Genomic DNA, 12,327 nt, shown 5'->3' with positions numbered 1-12,327 from the left:
TGACTGTAATCTGGAGCACTCATTAACTAGACATGAACTGCTGAACATGAAGAACTAAAGAAGGAAACTATTGAGCTGTCCACTGGTGACAGTGGAGACTAGAGCTGACCCATGTTTCTGAGGGACTTTGTAAAAGGAAAATTAGCCAAACAGGGCACACAGAGAGAAGTGTGGAGCAAGTACAAAGTATCTAGGTGTTAAAAATTTCTTTCTGTGAGTGTTATACAGAGGGATTATGGAAACCAAGGCTGTGTCTTGTGGAGGTAGGAGCAGGATGGACGTGGAAGGAAGGGCAAGTGGCTCCAGGCTGTAAGAACAAGGATTACAGGTGGGGGAAGTAAGAAAAAAAGAGATGGCCTCTGTGACGTGGACTTAGACTGGAGATGGAAAGACATTCAAGGATGAAGTGATGTTCAGACTGTCCCAGGAAAGAGAACTCACACATTCTCCTGGAGTCCTTGGGGATCCAAGGAGAGACTGATCTCGGGAGTGGGGAGGTGAACTAGTCTGCCCAAAAGGAGCAAGCACAGGGTGGATAGGTGAAAATATGCAGACTTGGTTCCCGTTGAGGGCCATTCCCTTGGTGTAGAAAATTCTGTAAAGTTTGGGTGAGAGTGAAAGCATCTACCAGGGAAATATCAAAAGTGTTTCCTGGCCATTTTTTCTCAAGGTCTAATTGTGTGCACCTGCGAGGATGGTCAAAGTTAAGATAGGAAGTGTGTAAACTAAAATAAGCAGGACCTTGTTTTCTGATAAAAAAGGAGGATGTTTATTGAGGGGTTTCTGGCTAAGGGCTAAGGGCTGGGTTGGTAGGGTTTGGAGAAGAGAAGCTTCCCTGGGGTTTTTAGCTTCAAGGTTGAGTCAGGAACACCGTGCAGGGGATACACTCTTCTCCACAGTCCTCCCCTCATGAGTGACCTGGCAGGTGTAAGTCTCGTGAGATTTCCACTTGTCCGGCATCAGAGTCAGACAGCTGTTGGCCATGTGCTTATTGTTGGTATGCTTGGAGGATTGAGTAGTCTCCACACCCTGGTGACCTTTTGGCCATCCCTCTTCCAGGCCATGGTCATGACACCCAGGTAGAATTAATTGATCAGACAAACAAGTGTGGCCTTGTTGCTCTGCATCAATGGACTTGCAAGATGGACTAGGCAAAAGGAATCAGTGTTCTGATGTTCACTTGGGAAGCCCATTTGCTCAGTGTGTGAGGAGGGTTTCCTCGTTCAGGTATTCTGTGTTGGAGCATGTGTGATGTAGAGGGTGTGCTGCAAAATTTCTTAAACTATTCTACGTGTTCCTGTGCTTTAAACAACCCAGGAATCCTGTGTATCACCTTACCTAGCACCTCTTAGACCATGGCCTTTCACACAAATATGTCACCCTTGCCTTCCTGTCCTGATTACACCTACATTTTGTCTGGTCCATGTGTGGTCTCTGTCTGTCCTCTGAGCTCTCTGGGATATCAGTATGTTCCATTATGGGTCAACTCTGACCTGATTCTTTGACTCATAGGGCCAGTGTTTTTACTAAGAAGCCCATTTTCACCCAATGAGCCTCCTCTTGAGTTTCTTCCATGGGTAAGTGTCTTTGTTCCTAAAAGTTTGTTTTTCTGGCATGGCCTCAAGGTAAGGGTCCTTGTCCACAGGGCAGATATGTTGGTTTTCTACAATGGCAAGTATGTTCTATGAGTCAAGATCTCATACTTCTGAGGAGCTAACTTTGCCATATCATGTCCTTCATTGAATCTTTACCCAGCATCATGTAGACAGTCTTCTCCTCCTTTCTTTCTCTTGACTAAGTTTTATGCATCCCAAAGTGGCTCTGGGCCCTTTACCTAAAAATCCATGGGGGCTTAAGGATCACTTCTATCTTGTCTGCCACTGTATAATGAGTCTCACAGCCTTGGGCACGTGATATTCTGACCTCTAATTTCCCAGCCTTAGGTGTTCCATTTCTTTTCTAATTCAACTAATTTCAGCTCCTCATAGCGCCTGGTCCCTCTTCCCCATAAGATAGTGCCTCAGTGCACATGTTCACACAGCTCATCAGATAGGGCTTAGGCCAATGGAAGACAGAACAACACAGCACATCTGAGGGAAAATATATGGCACAAACAGTAAGAAAGACAGCTGAGTATCCAAAGGTTATCCTGTCCAGTTTCGTTCCTTTATTGTCAGAGTTGAAGGGTTGTGGGTATTACCTGAGTTTTTATGATGTCTTAACAGAAAAGCAAAAGTTCAGTGCCCCAGGGCTGAAATTCATGGATAATGTTTAACCTCAGGCTGAGATAAGACACAACACAACCAGGAGGAAACTCTTACAATACTCAGAGATAACAAAGAAAGTGGGGTAAGGTGTCATTCACCCAGGTCTGTCAGCCTGTTCCTTCACCAAACACAAAAGAAGATGACACAGCTTGTGCAAAAACCCTTTCCTGCCTTACCCCATTTCCTTAGACTCAGCTGCAGCTGTGCTGGAGCCTCCACTTATAGACCTGGCATCTTCATGAGAAAAAGATGAAATCCCTGAGAAATGACCAGTACATGGTGTCATTAATGGAAGGTGCCATCTGTCCTGAGAAAACACCTCATCAAAGGATCACCAGCATGTTTTTCTCTTCACTATGGAAGATTCACTTGTTAGGAAAAGAAGAAAATAGGAAGTGCCCATTTCATGCTTACACATTGCCCTGGAACCTCATTGCACCCTCTGCCCACAGGACCCCTCTGGGCTGCCTACCTCATGTGGAAGTGACAGTCCCTGGGTCTGGATCCCAAGGAGTCCAGTTAATTGAGGGTTTCCATGGAATTGTGACATAGCTTGTGGCTATGACTTCTAAAGCGTCACACTGCTATCTGAAGTTCTTGGATGATGTGTAAGTCCTTGAATATCTTTCTTTGCCAACATTTCCCCATCACTTGCAGCTATCAGAATGTCTTCCATGCGAATTTTCTGTTGGATATCTCCTCCAGTAGTAGGATGGAGAGTGGACACACCCCTCTCCAAGGCATCTTATTTATAGGGCGAAGCAGAGAAGGGACACAATAACTGAATCTACCTTTTCACAGAAAGTTCTTCGTCCATCCTTGTCTCCTTTCTATTTCCTTCTCTATTACTCCAAGTCACCAGTCTAAATCTCTCCTTAATGTGTTGAGGTTGATCATAACAGAGACCATGGAAGATTGACCCTTGGAGGGCAAGCACTTCCCATCCCACTTTGTAGATCCCTTAACCCTAGAGCTTTAGCCTGAGACACTTGTGTGACTCTGAACCCTGTGGTCCAGAGAATTCAGCAAGTGGATACTCTGAAAAACAGTCAAAGGAAACCCCTTGAAAACGTCCCTTAGGACAGAAGAAGTTTCTAGCAGGACACAGGAAAGGGTCATTTCTATCCTGCCCCAGTAAATAACTAAGACTAGGGGATGAACTGGAGAGAATGAGTAAGCAGATGAGGAGAGGCAAAGATGACACATTCCTGCACAGGTTGAAACCTCAGCTCTGTAAAGGTAGAAAGGATAGAGAATTCACCAAATGAAAGAGGAAGAAGAAAACTCACGGAAGATGGTAACCTTGGTCCCACTGCCAAACACAGCACACTGTGACACAGATCTGTACATGAATCACTTTTTGCAACATAACCCAGACCCCCAGGCAGCTGCATCAGAGATCATAGGTTCGGCCTTCTTTTACAGGGGCTGCTCAGTCTATGGGTGAGTGAGATTTTGTGCTTCTGCTTGAGCTGAATCATGACCTCTTTAAAGGCTGTGGAATAGAACCATCTTGAGTCCTCCCAAGGGTTGGAGAGGATTTCTTTCTTTTCTTTATTAAACTTTTATATATATGCATTTTAATTATGATACGAAAATTTTAAAGTGCAGAAACCTGTCAAAAATTAATGCCATTTACATGAGGTGATGAGTTTCTGAATAACTTTCTTCTCATCTTATAATTTTTATTGTAATTTCTAAAAACAATATGAAAACCTTAAAATTTCTGACTTGATGATGATTTTATATATTGAATATATATATATATATATATATATATATATATATATATATATACACATATGTAAGTAATATTTGTATAGGTAAGTATATATGTGTATATATAAGTATATATGTATGTATATATATATATATATATATATATATATATATATATTTGCAGATATTTGATAACTCAAATACATACATGTTTTACAAGATTTATTGCTCTCTCCTTAAACTTCAGAGAATACTCAAAATTAAATCACAGGAATATACTGGACAAACACCCATCATGTAATATTCTAATAAAAATAATGTTCTAATAATACAATATTCTAACAGCAGTATAAATCTCATGATCGATGATCCTAATTTAAAAGTTTCAGGGGTAGTTCCTGGATAGTGGTTGGTAGATTTCCCTTCTTCACAGTAGAGTTTATTTCATAAGCTCTAAGGGTGAAATCTCTGCTTTCCCCTTGACCTCCTTCTGACTTACACATGCACGTATGACTATACTTGCTTCAACATGTCCTTTGCACAAACATGAAGCAGTCAGCATCTGTTCATATTGTCACCATCACTTATAGCCTAGAGACACACATGGTAACCCTCATGAGAAGGATGTAAGCAGAATCAGATCCCAGCACCAGGCTCTCAATGAACTTCCTTGTGGTTGCCCATTAACCTGTAGAGCTCACAAGGAGACACACACCAACAGCTTGAAATCCCTGAAGTGTCCTTTCCTACAAGTATCTCCCTAGTTCTCCAAAGTCACCTGATGCTCCCTGAGAACAGCCCTTTCCAAGATTTCTCCTCAACTCTTTCTCACTCTTGGAATGGATAGAAACTTCCTTCCTTTCCTGAATGTGAGTGGCCTACCACAGAGACCATTATTCTAGGATTTTGATGATGATGTTTGATAATTGATTTCATTACACCAGAGGGCTTTACTGCCTCTCCTGCTACCTAGAGTCTTCCCCATCCATTCATACAGATGCTTAACATGACAATGTGTATCAAAGGACTTATGCTTGTTATATGCATTTTGTGTGTAAAGATGCGTGTTTGTTAGCAGGCATATATGTTTATGTGTATGTGTTTCTATAACAGCAGGGAGCTTACACCAAGTTGTTAAAAAGGTGCATCAGCTTGCACACAAGTATGTGGAACGTATCCCAGAATGTGACTACTGACTTTGAACACATTAGACCCAATGACAATCTTAGGGTACCTATGGTGTGTTCATTAGAAGCAATACTGAATTCTGTTCCTCAGAAAATAGAGGGACACAAATAGACAAGGGATACCAAGAAGAGAGTGTAGGATGAATCACCAAGTTAAATGGACTGAATATCCTATTAATAAGTGATATGGGGCTGGGAGTGAGTAGTGCTATGGGGCCCATGCTGTATCCCCAGAGAGGTAGGAGCAGGGTTGACACAGAAGAAAGAGCAAGTGGTTCTAGGCAGCAAGAAAAGGTATTACAGGTAAGGGAGGGAGACAAAGAGAAAAAAAAGGGATGCCCTCAGTGATAGAGGCTTAGACCTGAGACTGCAAGACATTTGAGGATAGAATGATTTTCAGACTGCTCCAGGGAAGGAAGCTCACACATTCTCTTGGAGGCCTTGGGGATTCCAGGAGAGACTGATCCCCAGAGAGAGTAGGTAGGTAAACTAGTCTGCACAAGAGGAGCAAGTACAGGGTGGATAGGTGAAAATATGTAGGCTGTGTTCCTACTGAAGGCCATTCTTTTTCTGAAGAAAATCCTGTGGATCTGCCAGGGTAATATCAGGAGCCTTTCCTGGCCTTTATATCTCAAAGTCTTTGACCACGTTGAGGGGATGGTCAAAATTAAGATGGGAAGTGTGTAAGCTAAAATGAAAAAGACCATGATTTTTAGTTGAAATAGAGGATGTTTATTGAGGTTGTTCTGGGTTGAGAGAGAAGGGCTGGGATGGTAGGGCCGGAAGAGAGAATCTTCCCTGGGGTTTTCAGCTCCAAGGTGAAATGAGGGTCAGGGACCTAGGAACACTGTTCCAAAGACACACTCTTCTCCATGGTTCTCCCTTCATGAGTGACCTGGCAGGTCTATGTCTCATGAGATCCACTCATCTGCTGTCACAGTCAGGTAGCTGCTGGCCATGTACTTATGGTTGATCTGTTTGAAGGGCTGAGTGGTCTCCACACCCTGGGTGTCCATGGCGCCATCTCTCTTCCAGTCCACGGTCACAACACCTGGGTAGAAGTTGCTGATCAGACACACCAGGGTGGCCTTGTTGCTCGGGAGCTCCTAAGAGGACGGTGAGAACAGGGTGAGCAAGGGCCCAGCCTTAGGCTGACTGCCAAATGGACAAGGCTAAAGGGATCAGTGTTCTGGTGTCCTCTCTGGAGGCCCTATGCTCAGTGTGAGAGGAGTGTCCTCTTGTTCATGAACTCTGTGTTAGAGCATGTGTGATGTAGAGGGTGTGTTGGGGACTTTTAAAAATCCTTCCCCATGTTCATAGGCATAAAGAAACCCAGAACACCTGTTTATTATTATTATTCATATTTGTGTGAAAGACCATGGCACCTCTTAGACCATGGTCTTTCACACAAATATGTCACCCTTGCCTTCCTGCCTGCCTCTTTCTGACAGCTTTATGGTCTACCCGTAGTCTTTGTCTGTCCTCTGAGCTCTCCAGGACCCCAGTGTTTTTCATTGTGGGTCAATTATGACCTGACTTCTTGGCTTTGAGGTCCAGTTTTTTTCTAAGGAGCCCATTTTCACCACAATTTATGTCTTGTTGAGTCTCTACCATGGCTAAGAAACTTTGTTTCTTTAAGTCTGTCTGTCTGTCTGGCTTGGCCCCTCTCTTTGTGCAGAGTCAGACCAGAATGCCTTGCTTACTGGTCATATCTGTAGGTTTCCTGTATTGAGACCTGTTCATGTGGAAACTCAGGAGCCTGTGCTTCTGCAGCATGTGACCTATGGAGACCCACCACCACCACTCTCATCTTCAGTCACTCTTCTCTTGCTTATCTGTTATCCAGAGCCTCTCTTCTTCTCTTTCTCCTAAGTTTCCTGAAACCCAATGTCTGTCTGGGCTCTGACCCTGGCCAAACTTGAAGACTTGGCTTTCCTTGTACTTCTCATCCTTTTTGTGACCTGTGATCCTGGGTTACAGTCCAGGATGTCTGGACTGAGTTATGAAATGTTGTTCCCCACTGTTACTCCTTGATGTGCTAAGTGTTTTTATGTCCACCCTTTGTTTTTTATTTCCTCTTCCCCTTAGAGAGGGCCTCAAATTAACCCCTCACAAACAAATTAGAAAAGTGACTAACAAGGGAGAACAGTTCATAGTACTTCTTATGGACCAGCATTCCAAGACAGACAGACAGGCAGACAGACAATGAAATCTTAGTAGTTCATTCTGTTCAGTCTTCTTCCTCTGGAGTCAGAGGTTAAACAGTTGCCTACAAATCACTGAGTTAATCAAAAGCATCTGAACAGAAAGGGAAGAGTTCAGTGTCCCAGAAATAAAATCAATGGAGACTGCTTGTCCCAGAACAGAAACAGGACACAGAAAAAGAGCAAAAAAGCAGAAAATTTTCTTCAAACAAAGGTGAGGAAGAGAACAAAAAGTAACCTAAGATGGTCAATTTGGCCCCTCTGCCAAACACTGTGACACAGACTTGTGCAAAAAATCTCTTTCTGTGTTGACCTGACCCTCCCCCAACCAGCTGCATCTCTGCTGGCAGCAGCCGCTGATAGAACTGGGCAACCTGCATGAAGGGAAGTTACTCTTGCTGAAAGATGATCAGTACATGAGGTTTTTCTCAGGAGCCACCATCCCAACATCTCACCAAAATGTCAACTAGACCTTTTCATGTTCTCCATGGAAGAACCACTTTTTGGAAAAGAAAGAAACAGAAGTACTCAGTGACAACTCCTGAATACCATGGGCTGGGTGGCAATTGGGGAAAGTACCAGGACCAAGAGCTCAGCTCCTCTTACCTTCTGCCTAGCCTGGAGTCACCAGAGGAATGTCGAACCATGCCAGATGATGAGAGGTCAAGAACACATGCAGAAAGTACCATTTCAACTCTTGTTTCAGCTTCTTACACACAGAAAACAACCACAAATAACCACAGCACTATACTCAGAACAAAGTAAATACATCTGACATTTGGGAGGGATTTTATGAGTCCCTCACTGTCTTTTGGTATTCACATATCACTGATAATTTCAGCTTAGGTTGGATAAATATATTTTAGTTATGTCTGAACTTTCCAGAACAGAAGCGGAGTATTTGCAGATGAAAAGACAAGATGTCTGGCATTTATGTCAAAATATCATGTAAGCATGATATTATTCTGTTGTGGGTGGATCAAAATCATCTGTGAATTGATCATTTTGATAGGTGGTTTGATGAGACCATGGGGGTCATTCTTATTCCTGTTTTCTCTTTGTGTTGAAAATTCTCACCATAAACACCAATTTTTAAAATGAAGAGGAGATTATTTTTGGGGCAGATTTTTGGGATGGGTTGAACCCTTGCATTATATCCACTGAGAGCATTGATATGGTATTGGATAGTCTCAGCTTCTATATCCATACCTTGGAGTAAGTTTAGTGCTGACGCATATTAAAGATGAGGTTTGTGATCAGGTGTGTCTATAATCAAGGTCAAGGAGGACTTCTTTTCTGTCCCATTGTGACACCAGAACTTCCTGTCTTTGCAACTGCTGTCTTTGTTTTGGCAGCTCTGGTGAGGACATTTGTCAGGTTCTTGATGAGGTGGACTCTCAGAAAGGGGGGTCTGTGAGCACTTTGGGCACGAAGACTAATAGAGACAGCAGGGATGTATATTTAGGTTATCTAACCTATTTTCATGGCCCCTGAGAGTGTTTCTCTGACTTTGGGCTGGAGGTTCACATGATTGAGCCATATGAGAGAGGAAGGGTGTGGATCTTGTGGGATGGAGAATCTGGGAGCTCTGAGTCCCCGTTTAAACTAGACTTCACTTGTAGCTATTTTGATGTATTCATCCTCCCTTGATTTACTCTAACTTTACTCAGTTCTTGTCTTTAAATGATCTCTGACACATCTTCCTAGGAACAATCAATGAATGCTGGTTCTGTGCCCAGTTTGGTGACTTTTCTCACTTGTCTAATTTCTTCCATATCTTTTCCAACTGTTTCAATTTCCTTCTTTAACAGGCTGACCATCACACAATTCTAGCCATCAACCATCCATAAACCTTCATCCTGGAAGCTTGTGGTCCAAACTTTCAGGGTTTCTTTCCAACACCATAATATTGTCAAACTTAATCTTGATTTCACATTCATTGGATCACACAGTGATCATTCCTCTATGCTTTTGCTTTACCCTATGTTCCCCTAACTATCTCCATGAAATATGAGTCTTTTTGAGAGTATTATAGGACTCCCAAGAGTGAAGAAGCAGGTGAACATAGTGTGGAAAATACTGTTTCATTATATCAGCTGTTTTTCCTACTTTACTTAGTTAACATGCAATGTGAAGGCCTTAGGAATGCACATGTAGATTTCATTTTCCAAATCTTTCCATGGGATTCCTGGTGATGACAAACTATGGAGAACTCACTTGGTTAATAGTCTCCCAATATGGTTTCTCAGAGGATATGGAAAGTTTATGACTTTGGCTCAAGGTTCTTCTTTATCTTCATGTTTCTACCTCTAGCTTGTAGATGAGCATCAGGAGTCCCTTTAATTCTCCCTAATTCCTCATTATGGCCAATGCCATTCTTCTAACAGGCCTCTGTCCCTTCCAGGTAGGCAAAGCCATTCTGCAGGGATAAAATTTCTGCTTACAGTCTCATCAATCATAGGGAACTCACCAAGTCTATGGTGGGTTTGGTGGATCGAATGAGCAGGAGATGGCATCTCATTAGCCTTTGGCTCTGCTGTGTCCTTGGGAGTGCCCCTCACCCCCAAACTGTGAGGCACAGCAGCCCTTACCCACCCTCACAGCCTCTGTGACTCTCTAAATACAATGCAGTTGTAGATGTACAGCATGCCTTTATTTTACATGTTGATATTTATATGGTGCTGAAGATTAAATCTAGTGCTTCATGCATGCAAGGCAAGTACTCTGACCCTGAACTACAGCCCAGTCCTTGATGACCCTTGATTTCAACTAGCAGCCATCTTGTTCTCTGAAACTTCCATTTGCTTTCTCATATCTCATCTCCTGAGTTTAGCACACATGCATTTCATTTGAAGGAGGCAGGAGTCTGATGCATGAATAAGGAAGGCCCCAAGCCCCAGGGTTCAGGAGATCCAGGCCTCTGAGCAGTGACCTTTCTGCTTAGAGACACAATGAGTTACCAGTGTCATATTAAAAATATGAAATGATACATGATTATTAGGTCTTTATTGATGAGATTTAGGAATGAGGAACATGTGAGATATACATGGTGTGAACTTAGGTGTTGGGGGCTCAAGAATACAGTAGAGAGTTGGGGAAATTGGTATATGATTGAAGAAGGTACCTCCTGGGGTTATTCCCCAAGAGATGATCCAAAGACCCTAATTTTCCTACTGGGTGCCAGGATTCCCTTCACACTACACTGAGAACTCTGAGACCACTGCAACTAAAGATAAGAACAAATGAGACAGAACAAGTTTTATGATTCACAATGGGATATTTTATTGAGCAGTCAGTGGGTTCAGAGAAAAAGGCTTAGTGGGAAGACTAGGGAAATGAGGAGTCCCTCACCAGGGTCCTTCACTTCCAGGATAATTAGAGTGGGGTGTGTGAAAGAGGTTAAGAACATCCTACAGGGGACACACTCTTATCCACAATGTTTCCTTTATGTGTGACCTGGCAGCTAAAGTTTTTGTGATATTTTCACTTGTCAGGTGTAACAGTCAGGTAGCTGCTGGCCATGTACTTGTTGCTGGTCCATTTAGAGGGCTGGGTAGTCCACACACCCCGGGTGATTGTGGTACTATCTTGCTTCCAGGCCACAGTCACAGCACCAGGTAGAAGTCATTGATCAGACACACCAGTGTGGCCTTGTTGGTCTGTGGTTCTTCAGAGAAGGATGGAAATATAGTGATCAAGGGGGAAGATTTGTGAAGACCTGTGTGGATAGAGAAGTGATATGGGTGAGCAGAGGACAGCCAGGCTGTTGGGAATAACCCCCAAAGTTTCTGTAACCATTTTCATTGTGGTTTTCTTCTGCCTTCAGGGAATCTCCTTCCCTCTTCTTTCCTTTCTTGTGAACTTAAGCCACCTGGAGAACAGACAGCCATTTCCAAGTTATCTCTCCCAGATAGTCTGTGTCCCTCCCCTTTGTAACTTTAGTTTACCAGATATCAAAAGAGTATGTTGTGCACCCTCTTCTCTGGTCTGAAGTCTGAGTTTGGAATTTGGCCCTGACTCCTAGAGCCCTCTCCACAGTCCATATTTCCACCTCTTTTTCCTTCTAGTGCCCAGAACCTCCTCTGTAAACTTCGTCCATCCAGCATGGAAGGATGGTTCTGGTGGGTGTGGGGAAGTCTTGAGCCTGTACTCAGTTCACAGGGTTCCTGAAATTCTTGTCCTCCACTGCATCAGGTTCTGCTCCAGCCTGTTCCTCTCAGCTCTTTGGCAAGGAGTTGTGCTATACCTAGACAAGAGGAGGCTCCTTCAAGTCTGACATCTCCTCATTATAAGTCCATTGCCTCTGCTGTGTTCTTGGGACCACTTCTTGCCCCAGACTATGGGGGCACAGAAGCCCTCACTTTCCCTCACAGTCCCTGATGACCCTTGAATTCACCTAGCAGCCAAATAGATCTCTGAGACTTCCAATTGCTTTCTCATTTATCATCTCCTGAATTTAACTTGTGCTTTGAGGAAGGCAGGAGTCTGATGCAAGAATAATCAAGGTGTCATTCCCTGTGGCAAAGGGGCTCAAAGGACAGAGGAGTCTTTGCTTCTTTCTGAGGACCACCCTTCCAGGGCTGGACTCTGGTCATCTTGCTTAGTCTGATCTGGCTCTGAATCCCTCTGCCCATATGGCCCATTAGTGGACCAGATAGGTGCACTGTAGAGTGAGCCAGATCTCTCTCTATCTGTCTTGTGTTCGTGTCTATTTGGGATAACCTTTTGAGTGCCCAGGGGCTAGGGATTCTACTGCAGCCTCGTCACTGAGTATTATGTGAAGCCTTCCAAAACTTGATTAACATTCAGCCCTCAGCCTAGATTCTGAGGTCTTGTGAACTCTCACTATGGCCTAGTGCTCCCTAATTAGACCTGAACTCTGGTCCCCACATGGTCTACAGCCTCAGAGGAGGAAAACAGACCCTTCTCCCTGTCTTCAGCCCAAGCTTC

This window comes from Ictidomys tridecemlineatus, chromosome 2 (genome assembly GCF_052094955.1).
Source record: "Ictidomys tridecemlineatus isolate mIctTri1 chromosome 2, mIctTri1.hap1, whole genome shotgun sequence".
NCBI lineage: Eukaryota > Metazoa > Chordata > Mammalia > Rodentia > Sciuridae > Ictidomys > Ictidomys tridecemlineatus.
The sequence above is the reverse complement of the archived record's forward strand: the minus strand, read 5'-3'. Positions refer to the sequence as shown.